This window comes from Cryptotermes secundus, unplaced genomic scaffold (genome assembly GCF_002891405.2).
Source record: "Cryptotermes secundus unplaced genomic scaffold, Csec_1.0 scaffold6177, whole genome shotgun sequence".
Taxonomy (NCBI): domain Eukaryota; kingdom Metazoa; phylum Arthropoda; class Insecta; order Blattodea; family Kalotermitidae; genus Cryptotermes; species Cryptotermes secundus.
In genome coordinates, this window is record NW_019734012.1 from 1 (window position 1) to 11899 (window position 11899).

Below are 11899 nucleotides of genomic sequence, written 5' to 3' on the forward strand. Positions count from 1 at the left end.
AAGAGGGAAGGCCAGCTTGTGGAAACAAAATAAAGCGGCCTCCCAATTCATATATTTTATTTGCTAAAGAGTGGAGAAAGAAGTTTGCTGCTCTGTATACTACAGAAAGAAGCACGGACATCAGCATAAGGTAAGCGGTAACTTTCACTACTGATAAGATTATTAGGTGGCAGGATAGCTGAGCCAGTGTAGTGATGGGCTTTGGGCTGGATATCCGGAGTTCAATTGTGGGCAGGGATGACAGATTTTTCTCTAGTTGAAAGCATTCTGACTGGCTCTGAGGCCCACCAGTGTCTCCTGTGCAGTGGTTACTGGGCACTATTTCCCTAGGAGGCAAAGCTGCCAGAGCATGAAGCTGACCGGCTACTCATCCCTATCCAGTGCCAAGGTCAACAATTGTGGAACAATCCCTCCACTCCCCCATATGTCTTCATGGCATTAGCTCTTAATTAAGCAGGTACAGGGACAACTTTATTATAAATTATTTGGGTGATAAGAAATTTATGTATTTTTGAAATGGTTCCAGATGCAAAGAATTTTTAAACAGCAAGGAAAGTGATTAACTGAAATCCACTGTTAATCCATGTCAGTTGCTCGTTGAATCTTCCGAGAATAACTTGCAGGCGAGTAACTTTGATGCAAATTATATCAGGTCAAGTAAGAGTGGAGGCGCTGTATTCCATGATGTAGTGCACAAAATTTCAAATGGCAGTTCTTCTATTTTATTAAAATTACTTAAGTTTTTTATATAATATTAGATTAGCAGCTGGTGATACACATGAAACAATTCCATATATGACCGTAAATGAACTTTATTATGGGATTGATGTGGCCAAAGATCTGAACTTGCACATCAATTTTTTGTGAAAGTCTCCATCTTCTCCCTCCGTGCCTTTTTATTCTTCCGAAATCTGTCCAGCTGTGTCAGATGCAGATATTAGGTTGCAAGAATTCAAACTTTCAACACATTGATGCCAAGACTTCTGATATATATTATCTTATGAATAATGTCCAGACCTCGAGTCAGCAAAAGAATTTTTTGTTTAACTATTTGCAGATCTGAAGAAATGAGCTGAACATAACGTGTGTGTTTAATTTTTTCTACCCTTTTTGCTTAACCACCTCTTGAACCAATAGCTGTTTTAACAGTTGCCCTTGAGATGGGCACAGAAATGCATATAGGTCTTCATGTATATTGTCTGTTATTTTCTGTAGTATTTCAACCAGAGTTGTTGAATGGCAGCATTTATTGAAAATATTATACATCAAACCAATACAAGGTCATTCACAGATAGACATGACCTTCATGTAAGTCACCTAAACAGTGTAACGACATAACCATGCATTCAGAATCAGACGAATTTTCAAGCCTGTACAACTGCCACCCTTATTATTCTTGCACCATGAATGTATTTCCTGGCATGTTTGATATGTGGTATATTTCATGAAATAAAAGAAAGATGAAGTTGCCCTGTGCTTAATTAAGCACCTCACCAAGTAGACAGTATAAAGGGTATGTGTATATTTCCACGCATTCTTAACAGCGACGGTACATACGGAAGCATGTTCAACTTCACCCCTATGGAAAGAGCCCCCAAATAAACAGAAAACCCAACTGGACATGTGGAAAAGAGAATACCTTCTGATCCTGTCAGGAATCAAACCCTGATTCCTTGGTCATCCAGCCCCTAATCCAGTCACCACAATGGCTGATCTATCCCTGCTCTGATATATATGAAAGGAGAATGAAACTAATGTCCAACTACAAGAAATGCCATCTGTGTAGCAAAGGCTGGACATGATTTTCTTTACTAGCCTGAAGGTCTCGGGTTCAAGTCCCGATGAGGTCATTGGATTTTTTTCAGGGCCGCACTATGGCCCTGTGGTTCACTCAGCCTCTAACAGAAATGAGTACCAAAAATTAATTAAGTTTCCTGGGTAGTCAAGCGCGGCCGGTGCGTAAGGCTGACAACCTTACCACCATCTTTGAGCCGATTGTCTAGATAATGTGGGACCTTCAACATCTCACAACCCTATGGGCCTTCACGGCCTGGTACAGGGATAGCTTTACTTTTACTTATCTTACTTGCAAGTAAATGAGAGTATATGACCACCCTGGTCCTACAATAAATAAACATGGAAAACAGTGACTTATCAGTAATCTCAACAGGTGCATGAGGCAACTAGTCAGATTATGAATGGTTCAATGAAAGAGCTGGCAGCAAATGTAGGAGGGTGTTTGGAACTGAATGTGTCATTTCTACTCCCTGTAATATGCGAGTCCATACATTCTGATCACCAAGCACATGCTGAACCATTTTCTGAAATTGCATAACACCTTGTAGCCTCCTGCCAACTCTATGAATGAGGCTACGTCATACCTTGTATAGGCAAACTTGAGGGAGAAAATTTTGTGCTTGAGTATGTCTGAAAATCCAACTGATGTATGAATGAATGAAGTACATTAAAAACAGAATTCATCAGCTTTCTAATGATACCATGATGGTCTAAATCACTGTTGATGATGCTAGGTTTTTCCTATAATAGACGGAGCCTATGTTGATGCCACAGAATAAAGTCCCATGGATGGAACCTCTCCTCATCTCCTTCGAGCTGCTGCGCTTCCCTGTCTGCCATAATTGCCTGCACTTACCTTTCATTGTCTGAACATTCTGTTCAGAAGAGTGTTAGCGGAGATAACACTATGATGACTTTCACTAGCCAGAAGATCCTTTTGTTGACATAGGTCACAGGGTGATGGAGGGGAATATAACATTGGGTTAAAGGGGGAAGTTTCGAGCGCTGTCAAAGAGGAAGCCCCATTTCAAAACATATAAGAGAGTCTTGGAACAAAAAAGTCATGAGTCACACCGTGTCCCGAAACTAAGAATGATTCTGCTGGTGAGGGTCAGCAGCAGATTACTTCACATCACTGCACTGCAGTCATCTCTACCATCCATGGAACTTTCTGTAGTGCCAGTGAAGATGTTCTTGCACAAACCCTCGCAACCTCATAGAATCTGTCTTGTTTTACAAGTGTTTCCTTTCGTGATTTTCAGACTTGGTAACATGTGGCACGCCTTGACATTAGAGAAGCAAAAATACCTTGATCTGGCATGACACAGCCAGAGACATCCTGGTAAGTGATTTGCCTCAATATTCTGTAAATCTCTTCATGTGTAATATAAACTTTCATCCTCTGAAATTCCTCTGCTTTCTCCTGTATTTCTTTCTAGGCCTATATCATAGGATGATGCTTTGGAGCCCACTTATAACGTCATATCCAACAAAAATGATGCGTATAAGTAGTCACTCATCAACCTTGTCCTTTATATGCTGTACCACACTTAACACATCTGCTTCAAAATGTCAGTACACAGGGAATAGACATGATGCAATGAGACAGAAGACTTGCTGTTCCTTTGTAATGAACCATGTAACCTACATTCATGCAAGGTGTCAATGCTCAACAATTCGTTTCTATGTTAAGTTCAAGTTTCGTAATTGTCTAATTGTCTGATGCCAGCAAAACTTCCTTTGTATAGAGAGAAAGAATCAGACATTGAATTTCTCTTGGAGAGCCAAAATTATGCAAGACACAAGGGAGTGACATGTAGGGTGAATCTTGAAATTTCCACCCATGAGGTTTTTCGGAAGTTACTTGCTGATGAATTTAATTATGATTGTTATTGCAGATGGTTATTTTGTCATCATTATTACTTATCATTTTTGTTGTTGAGATTTTATGTAGCGTGATCAGATCAAGGATGATGAGATAGGAAGGGCTAGTAGCACACATGGGGGAAAAGAGGAATCAATCTAGGATTTGTTGGAAAAGCCAGAAGGGAAGAGACCCCTAGGAAGATCAATATATGTGGGAGGGTAATATTAAAATGTATCTTAGGGAGATAGAATGGAGTGGTATGGACTGGTCAGATATGGGTCAGAATTGGGACAGCTGAAAGGCTCTTGTGAACACTGTAATGAACGTTTGGGTTCCATGAAATGTTTGGAAAACCTGGAGTAGCTGAGTGGCTGGCCACTTGCCAAGAAGGACTCAGCTCCAATTTCAGGATCCTCGATTATCAGGTCGAGATTCAAGGTAGAATAACAAGTGAGATCGATCAACAATTTTAATATCACTGCAAAGCAGATTTCTAACTTGAAGCTACATGGATCACTTTGAGGGAATATAGCCTTTATGCACCTCTGTGGACTCTGCTCACACTGTTGTACACACATGAGAGGTTTCAAATTGCTTAAAGTAAGTGTTATGACAGAGTAAGTGTTTGTGATGACCGCTGATTCATTATGTCACTGCTGTATTAGACGTCCATTCAGATATATAAACCTGACGTGCTGGGAGTTTTCTGTACTCCCATTTACAGGTAATTGTTAAAATAGGCATACTGGCACCTTCGCTATTAGGCCAGTTCCTTTTCCTGGGGAAAAAGGAAGTTTCTCATATCTCCATGCTGTCTGTTTTTGTCCAGTTTGAATACCGAACCAGTCACGTGACACAGAGAGATAAGAAATGTTAACAGAATTTTAATTGGGAAACGTAAAGCAGAGAGACAGGCTCTTGTGAAGGCATTAATGAATTCTTGGTCTCATGAGATGTGAGGAATATTTTGGCTAGCTGATTTACTACCCGCTTCTCAAGAAGCACTCTTCCATGTCCTTAGCTGAGACATTTGTTGCCTTCGAAACTTGTGACCCGGGTTTGATCCAAGTACTAGTCACGTGGGATTTGTGGTTGACATTGTGGTACTGGGGTGGATTTTCTCATGTACTTCTGTTCATCCTGCCTATCTGTATTCTGTTAACTGCTTGATATTTATAAATAATCCTTTCGATGCTTTGTAGGCTTCATATTGACAGCGTCATTTAGTAATCAGTTTAGAAAAGAAAGTGAGGTATGTAGTTTAGAACCTCAACATATTAAACACGAATAAAGGAAAGATCCGTGGACTTTGGAACTTTCGCTTGCCTTATAAAAACTTAATATTTAACAAAATAAATTTCTATCATCATCATCAGTAATCTGTCAGATGACAGGTCCACAGTCTCTTCCAAAACAATTCCTCCACTTAATGTGATCTAGAGCTTTCTCCTTCAGATGACAGTATCCTCTTCTGTACCCAAGGTCATCCAGCATCTTCTTACGTCTTCTTTCTCGTCTTCTTGTCACTTCTATCCTCCCCTCTATCTTTCCTTCAATAACTTCTTTTAGAAGGCAGTTTCTGCGTAAAACATGACCAATCCAATTAGCCTTCCGTTTTCTTATTTCATGTAGGATATTCCTCTGCTCACTGACTCTAATTAACACTTCTTCATTTCTCACATAATCGGTCCAACTGATCTTCTCCATNTTGTATGTTGGTATGGTTGTATTGGTTTTATGTGCTGCATATTACTGAACAAAATTGAACACATATCAACATATTTGTGTTAAAGATGACAGTTTTTATGAAAGTTAAAAATTAACCGCATATTTAGAAGTTTGTGCTTGCTTTCGAGCAGTCATGTGACAAAAATTACTAAGAAACCTTCTCCCATGGCCATGAACAGGTCCTGGGAAGAGCTTAATGGATCTGTCATCTGATGTGGAGTGCTTTGACATAGAGCTGGCTTTTGTAAACGTTCGTGGTGTGTTCAAAAAGTATAGAACCTTTGGTCGGCAGAAATACATTTATTGATTTGGAGGTACAAAATCCTAATCCCCTTCAAAGTAGTCTCCTTGGTAATGCACACACTTCTCCCAGCGCTTCCACCATTGTTGGAAACACTTCTGGAATGCGTCTTTTGGAATGGTGATCAGCTGGGCCGTCGCATTCCGCATGATGTCTTCTCTTGACTCAAATAGGGTTCCTTTCAGCGGCATTTTCAGCTTGGGAAATAGCCAAAAGTCTCACAGAGCCATGTCGGGGGAGTAGGGAGCCTGACGAACCACAGGGATGTTGTGTTTGGCGACGAAAATGTGAATCAGATGCGCAGAATGGGCGGGTGCGTTATGATGCAGCTGCCAAGATTTGCTGCCCACAGATCTGGTCGTTTGCGCCGCACAGCATTGTGAAGGTGATGAAGGACCTCCTAGTAGTATTCTTTTGTGATGGTTTGGCCTTGTGGTGCATACTCATGATGCACAACCCCATGGGAGTCGAAGAAAACCGCCAACATGACCTTGACATTGCTGCGGGCCTGACGTGCTGTTTTTGGCCTCGGGGATGTCGGAAGTTTCCACTGTGATGACTGCATCTTGGTTTCCGGTTTGTACCCATAAACTCACGACTCATCACCTGTGATCACTGTGTTCAGAAAGTTGTGGTTACTGTTTGCATTGTCCAGCATGTCCTGTGCTTCTGCTCCATTGTTAGCAGTTTCAGTACGAATTTTGCGGACACACTCCTCATGCCCAAATCCTAAGTCAAAATTGAATGTACCGATCCAATGCTTACCCCTATCTCCACGACATTCCTCCATGACCAAAGTCTGCACTTGCTCAATGACATTCTCATTTCGGCTTATTGAGGGTCTGCCTGAACGCGGTTAGCTGTCCACTGATGTGCGGCCATCTTTGAAGCGGTTGTACCACTCCTTTATCCGTGAGTTGCTCATGGCATCGTCCCCGAAAGCCTGTTGAATCTTGCGAATGGTTTCCACTTGGGTATCGCCAAGGTTTTGGCAAAATTTGATGCAATATCGCTGCTCATGTTGTTCCGTCATTTTACACCTTACTGGAATCCGACGAGCGCTCAGTACACGTCCTCACTCATAGGCCGACTGCCAGCAACTGACGCTTTCTGCGGGAGTGAAAAAAATTCACGACTGTGCATGAATATCCCCTCCACATCTCCACCGAAGGGAGCCTCCCGCGCTTCATTGGTTTACCCGGGAAAAAAGAAGGTTCGATACTTTCTGAACATACCATGTACAGGATGAAATATTTTCATGCAGGGGACTAGATCTCTATTTCAGGCAGGGCAGGAATTGTTCTCTTTGCTACCACATCCACATTGGCTAACTGGTCCACCCAGCACACTGTAACCAGTGGGTGCCAAAGATGATTTCCTCAGCAGTAATGTGCCTGGAATGACCACCCATCACCGTCTAATGCCGAGGTTAAAAATGTGTTCATACACCTACATAGCTTAGTGCTTCATTAAGCAGAGGACATTAACATTTCCTCTAATGTAAATATTACTTGCAGAATTTGCGAACTTTCAGTGATTGAGTGACGATAGACTGGGTTTGGATTGGTAATTGGGCTTATTGGACACATTAATAGACACAACTCATGACTGCACTTTACAGATCGCTATCACACAGACTAGTGTTCTCTGTCACGTTCACCTTCCTCTGGGTTCCCGAGCTGATCCTGGGATCGGCTACTGCAACACTGCTTCCCACAGTTCCACCATTGTTGCGTGCACATATTGCTTAGAGATGGCTCTGGTACTGTTGCATGCTTACACAGTGGTAGCCTAGCAACAGCCGTGTTTTCAGAGCCGTTCCCTAGTAGCTGCCGTCTTCCTGGCTTCAAAGTTCTGACTGTCAGCAGACACGCCACAACACTTTGATTTGAAAGACAATTTCGGAAGCGAATTGCTGATTTGGATTCCAGTGCTCAGGAAATTAGATTGTTTCAAAATCCGTTTGACTGTGATGCTGCAGATGTCTCAAGTCAAATTCAGATGGAAAGTATTGAACTTCATGAAAATTATCATATTAAAGACAAATACAAGGAAGGAAATTTGATCGAATTCTATAAGTTTCTGAACTCTGAGCGATATCCAAATTTAAATAAATTTGCTTGTAAATTTATCTCCATTTTTGGGAAGACGTATCTTTGTGAACACACTTTTTTCCCAGATGAAGTACAGCAAGTCGAAATACCGGGCAAATTTATCCGATGAACATTTAAAGTCGCTACTTGTGATTAGCGTTTCAAAATTTGAACCTCAATTTAATCAGATTTTAAGAATGCAAAAAGAGTTCCAGCATTCACATTAATTGTTTCATTATAATTTGTGTTGAAAATATGAGCATTTGCTGCTACTGTGTGTTGTCATTAATGTACGATAATTTATGCTCACATACTTTGTATTTTGTTTATGAAATTCTGTGCTTTCAATAAAACTCATATACCCAGAGTTATTAATTTCTCATTTTGTGCGGCCCGTTGAAAGTGCTGAATTACCTAATGTGGCCTGCGGTTCGAAAAGTTTGGAGACCCCTCCTCTAGACTAAGGAGGCTGCTTAGCAGCTGCTTATAAATTCGTTTTGTAATTTTTAATGGAAAGGTACAATCTGAAAATCATTCTTCCTCTGCTCAGACTACAACTACAACCCAAAAGAAGCCCAGAAACAAAAGGAACTCTGTGTGGAGGCCCATAAGCTGAAAGGCATGAATCCATGTGGCCATAAGGCAACTACCGCCCTCGATAACTGGGAAACAGGTCCGCAGTGTGTGCCCTCAGGGGTAAGTAATTTCACACCATACACTGTGGAACTTCTCGAAATGAATGCTCTTATTCAATGATCACCCCTTAATTTCTTTTTCAGTGTCTTTGGGTGGTGTGAGGCTGAGTCCACATGGCACGTTGATGAACCTTGCAACTCACCAGATTCAGATAGTTAACATTCACATAAAAGGCCATGGAATGAACAGTTTGTCAGTTGCATGTGATATGAAGGAAATTCCACAATTTATCTCCAGAAAATCAGGTCGTGGCCGTGTAACATTTATGTATGGTGTGGAGGAAATACCATAACCTAAACCCAAAGTATCGCGTCATGGCTGTACAACAGTTATATTTCCATGGAATTAATGGTGTTTTGTGTGCGTGTGTGCATTCCCTTCTTTTTAGGACATGTAGATTGGCCTACTGTCTGGGTGGCCCCCCTAGTTTCTTGGCTCTCTGTTTGGTCCAGGTCATATTAAAGGAAAGTAGTCCGTTGTTCCTCCCAGAACTTCTTGTTTGTATTTTTGAAATGTCAGTGACTTCTGATAACATAGGGATATTAATGAAGAGTATGAACAGGGGTCAAATTTGCAGAGTCAAGTGCAGCCCCTCCTCAGTAAGCCTACAGTATGTCTGCAACTGTTACAATTACAGCGAGTTCCACCAACACTTTAGCTACAGCCATAATCAGTTCTTACATCTCAGTCCATCAGCAAGTGCCCCAATCAGATATGAAAAAGTTCTGAATTACTGGAATATTCAATATATATCATATATTTTGTATACAGTTCATTTTCACATAACCTTTACTTATTTATTTTGATTAACACATATTTTCTTATTTAGGTAATACATAAAAACTTGTAAGGGTTTGCCTGCAAAGTGATTGACAAGTTTTAAGTCTTTTCACTGAAGCCATTTTAAATGTGACAGTGGGTGATAATACTATTGAATGTTGGTTATTACCATTTAATGACAACTAGAATATGTTATTGTTATTCTAAATTGCCTTTAATTGATTGTCTGTTAGACCAGTGATCTCCAGAATGGATTCCCAGACGTTTATTAACTGTCTTCATTTGAGTACACTGTATGCATGTTTTCTGTAGGTATAGGATGTGTACACATGCCTGTGTTTCCAAAAGGCAAATTGCTGTAGTGGGTATCCTATATTTGAAAGTTTCATAAGTATAAAAGCAACAGTTTGTTGTCTCAGTGATTGTGAGCTGAAAATTATCCCATTCAGACATATCCAGTGGAAAAGCAGTAATCAGAAATCCTAGTTGTGTAATACCTGAAGCTTTCGAGAGAAACGGAATTCATTAAATATTTTTAAAGTTACATTTCTGGGGACCAGTTTCAAAACTTTTACTACAATACGCAACATTAAAAAGTTCATGAAAGTGTTCATCCATGTATAGCATATCATGCCTAGCATTTCCTCTCCTCCAACACTTGTTGCATTAGATCATGAGCTTCTTGACGATGTCCAAGAATATTTTCAGTTGCTCCTGAAGCCAGTGAACACATTTTTTTCACGTTTTGAAAATCTGTATCTATGTATTGTTCGTTTAGTAGTCAAAGAAATGTGATGATAACAGGAAGATTTTGAGATTTAATGTTTTGGACAATTTTGACAGAAAATGAAGTCACCGTACACCGGATGTCAGTAGGCTGCCTGTAACCTTGTGACTTGGAAGAGAGATGTCAGGTCAGGTTATGACTAACAGCGGTAATGGTGGCTTAGTAACATTGGGTATTGCTGAATCAAGTTGAAACATATATGTTTCATAAAGAAGGCATGTGTTTCTAGATAAATTTTATTATAAGTTTTTAAATCTGGTGTTACTGCCATTGGTTTCCATATGAATGGCATTTACTTCCAGATCCCAGATACAACTTAAATTTTAGTTCATGGTAGAAAGCATACATTTTAATTTTCCATGTACGGTAAAACACAGTGTATTAAGGATGAACCGGCAGAAACTGCAACACAGCGAGCAAACAGTATCATGTGACTTGAAAATTTTTAATCTTCAAGACTTGATTTTGTTGTACAAGTATTATGTAGGTGTTATCCTCTAAACCTGTATTACTTGTTTCCTTTTATGTTCCTGTCAATTTGTGTAATACATTCATCTGTTTCTATCCTTTCCAGAATCCACGAGACAATTCCATCCACCACCCTACCTTTCTGGATTCCAATCTTCTGTCTCCTCCCTAAGTGGAAATTTGTGTATGTATAGATTACTGAATGTTTGTTTATTTGTGTTTTATAATAAATTAAATGTCTTTAGCTGTGGCAGTTATTCAGACAAAATCTTTATAGCTCATGGCTAGAATGTTTGCATACATGTATCTTAGAAAAATTAACCACTAAATGTCTGCAAAGTTTAGGAACATCAATATATTTTTTGCGCACAAATTCAGTATCACCTTTTCTAACTCTAAAGTAAGGATAAAGCATTGTCTTTTATTTGTGTACATGCAATTTACAGTGGACACTGTATGAATATAAGAACATTTTTACAGTGTGCCAGGAGATCAAAGAAAAATGGGGAAAGTCCAGAACTAACTGCCGGAATGTGTAGCTCATGGTTTCTGAGAGCTGAAAGTGAAGTGATGGAGGCTAAATGTAAATAACAGAGAACAGGCATCTGACATGAAGTAGGCGAAGGTTCATCTCATCATCAGCTTGAAGATTCTCCTCCCAAGTATCTTAGTTATTTCACAGCTTAACCTTTAAGAGCCAAGCGATGCCATATGGCATCATTAAAATAAAGTCAAGGGGACAAATGACACCATATGTTGTCGCGCAGTCCACGCGTGCGGCTGGCTTTTTAAAATCTAATTTTAAGTTATAAATTCTTTTTCTACTTGCATGATTTTTGGTCACCAGCTTTATAAGTTGTCTCTCTTCCCACCTGCGTCATCTAACGGAATGTTGGCTTCGTGTGGAAATCTTGGAACCATCCGGAAATGCAGAGTCCCTCATCACACTTCACGCACTTTATCCGGACGGTTCTTTGTTTCCCACGCGAAGAGCACACTCGACACCTCAATTTCGAAGTAGAGGAAGTCCGCCAGTGCTGCTGTTTGGCCTCCTCTATTCGAAATGACCCCGATGAAACAGCAGGGGTTCGACCCCTGGGCCGTTGAGGGCGAGGGGGGCCCCTTCCAGCATGCTCCAGCATGTTTCGCACAAGGGCGAGACGAAATTCTCTGTGTGACAATTTCGCGCCACAGGATGACAACAGGATATAACTGTTCAGAATTGTCAGATCCAGGAGATGGAAAAATAATTTATTTGTCCATTTCCAGGTTCGATGACAGATGCTATAACTGTTTGCCATTCTGTCCACTTTGTCGACATAACCCATGTGCGTGTTATAATCCACAACAACTGATGGTTTGATGGCATTTCCGTGCTCATC

At 40.4% G+C, this 11899-nt stretch overlaps 1 long non-coding RNA gene across 1 annotated transcript; it reads left to right on the top strand.

Annotated features, from left to right (window-relative positions):
- The first annotated feature begins 7 nt into the window (after positions 1-7).
- On the top strand, positions 8-10761 carry LOC111868387. The gene is made up of 4 exons (XR_002843505.2): positions 8-130; positions 3060-3139; positions 8337-8482; positions 8566-10761. It is a non-coding gene; the product is annotated as an uncharacterized LOC111868387 (long non-coding RNA).
- The last annotated feature ends 1138 nt before the right edge of the window (positions 10762-11899 follow it).